Source organism: Stylophora pistillata, chromosome 3, assembly GCF_964205215.1.
Source record: "Stylophora pistillata chromosome 3, jaStyPist1.2, whole genome shotgun sequence".
Lineage (NCBI taxonomy): Eukaryota > Metazoa > Cnidaria > Anthozoa > Scleractinia > Pocilloporidae > Stylophora > Stylophora pistillata.
In genome coordinates this window covers 3,001,501-3,007,500 of record NC_142521.1, presented here as the reverse complement: position 1 = coordinate 3,007,500, position 6,000 = coordinate 3,001,501, and the positions used below count along the sequence as shown (strand labels likewise).

At 41.6% G+C, this 6,000-nt stretch overlaps 1 pseudogene across 1 annotated transcript; it reads left to right on the top strand.

The window, feature by feature from the left end:
- Positions 1-580: 580 nt before the first annotated feature.
- On the top strand, positions 581-4,646 carry LOC148734102 (uncharacterized; annotated as a pseudogene). Its single transcript, XR_015998745.1, has 5 exons — positions 581-946; positions 1,954-2,857; positions 3,105-3,271; positions 3,473-3,713; positions 3,876-4,646. The product of XR_015998745.1 is annotated as an uncharacterized LOC148734102 (transcript).
- Positions 4,647-6,000: the final 1,354 nt, after the last annotated feature.

Here is a 6,000-nt window from a genome sequence, read left to right as displayed (position 1 = left end):
ACTGGTCCATCAACTCTACGAGGCGCAGTCACCCGGCACTAGGCGACAGTAGAAAGAACGGCTGAGACACAAGTGAAGGATGGTAGGCCGTGGGAAGCCCTGGGTTACCGCCTTTAATTAGTCTTTTGGGGTTCTTTGGGAAAATCTGAAATATTTTGGTTCCTGTGGAAAACGAGGATCCACATGCGTTCCACTGAGAAAACGAATAAAAGCGATCAAGGTGTTCATGTAAACTGGTTCTCGATATGGAAGATTAATGGAAAGCGTGACGGTTAGAAATATTTATTTCACCCACTGTTGGTTTTTCATATATCAATAAATTGATAATAAATCAAATGAAGAACAGCACACCAAGCGGTGGAGGCCAGAAAAGGTAAACTAATGCTAAATAATAAATAAAGAGCTGTGAAATGTTAGTGAACATCAACGGTAAGGACGAATGGATGGATGGATGGATGGATGGGTGTATGGATAAATGAGTAGAATAATGACTTCATTAAAATTCTCTTTGGTGCATACTTAGCAAATACATATCGTATCGTCGCTACAGACAAGTTCGTTTAGCTCAGCACATGACAAAGTATCCCACGGCCATCCCACGATTTCACTCTCTTTCGGGTTTACATAAGCGGGTTGAATGTGTCTAGCGTAAATGTTAAACAGCCGGCAGGAAGTTGACGTGTATAGTGTTTGTCACTTTGCCGAAGAAGTCATTGAATGTCGCACAATGTGAAGCCAATTTAATGAATAAAAAGCCTAATACGATAGTAGTGACAGATGTCTAAACATCTTTTGACGAACTTGAATAACTTATTTGTTGAGCTGCACTATCTTCGGGGAATGGAGACAATGGGGTATTGAAATTGAATGCTGAGGGTACATATAACCCGGTGAGATACATACCGCCAACCAATTCAGGGTCCGTTCAACAAGGATTTGTGAGAAGGTTAGTGCGTCTGTTTGGTATGAATAGTAATGTAAAAGGCAGATATTGCGCTTTCATATGAATGTTGCAATTGCGAAGAAAAGAAAGAAGAAAAACATCCAGCCGATGAAATGATACTATTTCAGTGAGATGCAAGTAGACGAATAGTTGTTCTGGAAACTAGTGTCAATGGGATGCTTAAATACTTTTGATTTTAACTACAACTGGTTGCTTGAAAAATCTAAGTTGTTGATTGTAATACGCGGTATTGTTGTTGTAAAAAACGCGGTATGTTTTAGACTAAGTCCAAAGGAGTTTATTAATTGATGATGATATCGCACCCGGTCAATTATAATAACTAAAGATTCTCGTGGGAACCCTGGATAGTTTTGAATCATAGACGTATATCAGTTTAGATAGCTTTCCTTTATCAGCGCCATTTCAAAGAAGCACATATACATTCAAACGTATTAAGCCGGAAAGCGGGTCAACTTTGATACCAATACGCTTTTTTAAACGATCTGACTCTATACGTATAAACCGTAGTGTAAACCTAAGTAAATACAACAATAATTCACAGTAAAAAAGACGAGCCTCTATTGATCTAAGCCTTCCTGAAGCAGTGAAAACTACGTTCCATCAATACAGTGAACAGGGTAAAAAAAGGTACTTATACATCTCAAATCAACTGTCTGCTCAATCTACAACATTTCCGCCGCACGTTTACTCGAATGGGTGTTTTCCACTTACAAATATTGTGAACATCTGAATAAAACCACATTAGTTCCATCGCTTTTCTGGTATATCGCTAAGCAACCAAGTAAACAAAGGAAAAAAAAATATTCTTAATTAATTTCCAAACAAGGGAATAATCTGGTTCCTATTCAGGCGTATATTATTGCGGTTAAAATATTATTGGGTTGAAAGTGTCTTCTCCCGATATCTCCTATATAATGACCTGGACAAGTTAAATTCGTTGAGTATTACTCAAGTTGGAATTTTTCGTTCAAATTTCGTTTATTTTTTAGGTAAATGTCCACACTATGTCGTTGTTGCGCCTAGTCATTCAGCTGTTGATTCTTGTACTGCTCCACGTTCCTACAACATTCGGTGAAGAAACTAAAACCGTAGTTGTTGACAAATGGTACGACGGGTTCAAGGGATTAATTACTCTGGACCTTACGGATGATGTTACCTCTGGATGGACCATGACTTTGACTTTTCCAGTTCCCACTCCGAATCTGGAAATTTGGCGAGCAGAGATTGTTGACAACCAAGGCGATAAAGTATATAAAATGAGGAATATGCCATGGAATAGCAAAATGTCGAAAGGAACATTCAAGTTATATTTCATCGCCAAAAATTCTGACGTAACAAAAGATCCTCCCATTGGCACAGTGATATTTAGTCGCGGTGCACCAGTAACCAACCAACCACCCACTGCAAGCCCGAGTCCCCCTCCACCCCCCTCCACCAGTGACGAAACCACCCAGTCCATCTGCTATGCCAAGCACCTCTCCACCCACGCAGCCGCCGAAAACCACTGCACCTCCTCCGTCAACGCAATTTCCCTTTGGAAAGCCTGGAAAGTATGACTACAGCGAAGTACTGAAACTGTCCATCTTGTTCTACGAAGCTCAACGATCTGGCAAGCTTCCAAGTAACAACCGAGTCAAGTGGAGAAAGAACTCGGCCCTCGGCGACAAAGGACAGAACGGTGAAGATTTAACCGGAGGATGGTATGATGCGGGTGATTACGTCAAGTTTGGTTTTCCGATGGCATCATCTGTCACAGTGTTAGCCTGGGGTATTGTGGAATATAAGAAAGCTTATGTGGCCGCTGGTCAATACAGCAATGTGTTAAACAGCATCAAGTGGGCCACGGACTATTTCTTAAAAGCTCACACGAAAAAAGAAGAATTCTATGGTCAGGTAATGCAATTAACCGTTTTCCTTTTCTTTTTTACTCCTGCTGTATTATAAGGCTCAACGAAAATGTTTTTGCATTTTCTATCTAGACCACTTACTCGAAAGCTAAGTGTTTTAACTGATTCGATCTGACGAACGGGTAACACTCGAAAGGTTAGCTTTAGAAACTCTTTATGATGGCCAATGTACATTAACCAACAAAAAAAAAAAGCTGAAGGTTTTTTTTGAACATGTAATTTGAACAAATTAGGTCGGAGATGGAGACCTTGATCACGCCTTCTGGGGCAGACCTGAGGACATGACCATGAGGCGACCTGCCTGGAAAATCACTCCACAGGAGCCTGGATCCGATCTAGCAGCTGAAACTGCGGCAGCCTTGGCTGCTGCATCGATTGCCTTTCAAGCTCAAAATACTCGGTAAGTTATAGACAGAGAAAAATGCCTGTGACTCTTGGTTAATCATACTCAACATAAATGGTCTCCGGTAAATATGTTACACGTACATGTGAATGAACTTGGCACCTGGCTTCCCAGAAAACGAATCAGAAGCTACCTTAGATTTCCATAAAAATCTTTATGCTGGTTGATTACTAACTTTTGGGACAACTTAATTTCCAGAGCCTCTAAGAAGTATGCTAGGAAACTATTGACGCACGCAAAGCAACTTTACGTGTTTGCAGACAAGTACCGTGGAAAATACAGTGATTCCATTCCCAACGCAGGGAAATTCTACAAATCCTTCAGTGGGTTCGAGGACGAGTTAGTCTGGGGTGCAGCTTGGTTGTACAGAGCAACCAAAGAGTCTTCATATCTTTTAAAGGCTGAGAAGTACTATAAGGATTATTGGATGGATAGACAGGTCTATTGAGAGTTTTAGGTTTTATACGTCTTATCGGACATAGTTGAATGAATGGGATTGCTAGGATTTTTGCAAGACATTGGACGACAAATTATTTATCAATGTAAACCTTAATCAAGTTGTATATTAAAACTTAACTAATCCCTTTTTTCTTTTGTACAGGCCTGGGCATTTTCTTGGGACGATAAAAAAGCTGGAGTACAGTTGTTGCTCGCTCAGTTAACGAAAAAAGATTCCTACAAAAAGGCCATTAAGGCATCTCTCGACGATTGGCTTCCTGAAGGCAGTGTCCATTACACTCCCAAGGGCCTGGCATGGCGTATCAAATGGGGCTCGAACCGATACGCAGCCAATACAGCTTTCCTGGCGCTAGTTGCCGCCGACCAGGGTCTTAAGCCGAAAGCTTATCGCGATTTCGCAAAGAAACAAATCAATTACATGCTTGGAGACAGTGGACGCAGCTTTGTAGTTGGGTTCGGCAAAAATCCACCGCGGAGACCACATCACTGCTCCAGCTCCTGCCCGCCTGCTCCACAGCCATGCGGTTGGGATAACTTCAACGCGGACATACCTAATGCGCATGTTCTAAAGGGTGCATTAGTTGGGGGTCCCGACCAGAATGACGGCTATAAAGATGACAGAAAGGATTACGTCATGAATGAAGTCACCACTGACTACAACGCTGGTTTCCAGTCTTCTGTAGCGGGTCTTAAACAGCTTGAGCTGCCATAGGCCAACAGAAATATGGAGTCTTTTTAAAGAGCGTGAGAAGCCTTTCTTCATACTGTTTGTAGTTGGGCCTGAAATTCTTTAATAAAGTATAAAAAACGAATTCGAATTTACTCGTAAATAGGACTAGCAATTATCACCTTCCTATCATGGTAAAACGCAATTTGAAAAGAGATTTTCAAAATATTAAAAGTTGCCTCAATATTTACTTACCTCGTCTATATTACACTAAAACCCCTCATACACAATAAACCTTCCAAGAAGAAAAATACACCGAAGGCAACATATCACGTGTCTTATGAAGTTAAAATTTAGATCAGCTGTTGGCGGTGTATACCGTAAAGTTATGAAAATAGAAGTGTCAAAACATTTGCTTTACTTTTAAAAGAGCTACTCGTGGAACAGCCTCCTGAAGGAACTGGTTTTTTGTGGTAGGACAAAACTCAAAATAACATAAAAACTTTGACTTCCAAACTAGAGAAAAGAGCTTTATTGATAAGCTCTGCTCTGAACTATTTAGACAACGGGGCAACTTTAGATTCGACGGGTTAATGAGACTTGGCAAAATCAGTCATGATTTTCTAGTCTCCCAAAAAAATTAGGGAATGAAGGAATTGCGGCGTAAAACAAATTCAACTGTCAGGGGAATGTAATGAAATGAGGAAGTGATCCATCTAGATCGATGAGGGATTCCCATTGAAACGTTATCGTATGGTGCAATATATAACATAATATTTTCAGACGAAGCAGTGATTTATGCACTGCCTTCATCATCATCATCAATCCTTTTCATGCCTCGTGGCACATAGGGCCTTCACAGAGCTTTTCCACTCCTCTCGATTGGTTGCTGCTGTCCGCACCTCCTCCCACGGCCTCCAACCCACTTCTAGCCTTTCTTTATCTACTGTATGTCGGGTGCAACAGTGGCTTGATCAGCCCGGAGGCGTCCTGCTGGCTTTGGCTCCCGTGCTTCATTAATTCTCTCCTGAGAGGTACTGCCACAGTTCCCCTTTGAAATAGTGAATTCACTCTGCTTCTGGTTTCTGTAATAATTCTTTTTTTACAGGAGAGGGTTATCAGCTCTAGCTTTGCCCAACCCCCAACCTGGAGGGCCAGTGGGATCACTCTTCGTCTGGCCCCTACTCTATGACCTGTTTGGCATGGATGTCCCTGCCAGGAGTGTAAGACTATAGCCAACATAGCTCTAGGGGTCACTGGGGAACGCAAGCCGCCCCACCACGACATACACTGCCTTACAAACTAAAAATAGGCAACAGTAAGGGCCTGCAACTAAAAATAACTACGAGCCAACTCTTTATTCTTATCAAACAACAACAAACATATGAAACATATGTGTGAACTGCGGTTATGAGACGTATATGAGAACGATCCTTCGCAGTAAAGCACTATTTGAGCAATAGTGAAAATCAGACCTGAAAACTGATTTCAGGCCTGTACGGGATTCGAACCACTGACCTCTGCGATACTAGTGCAGCGCTCTACCAATTGAGCTAACAAGCCAACTGGGAGCAGGCCATCAAATTAATTCGATATAAAC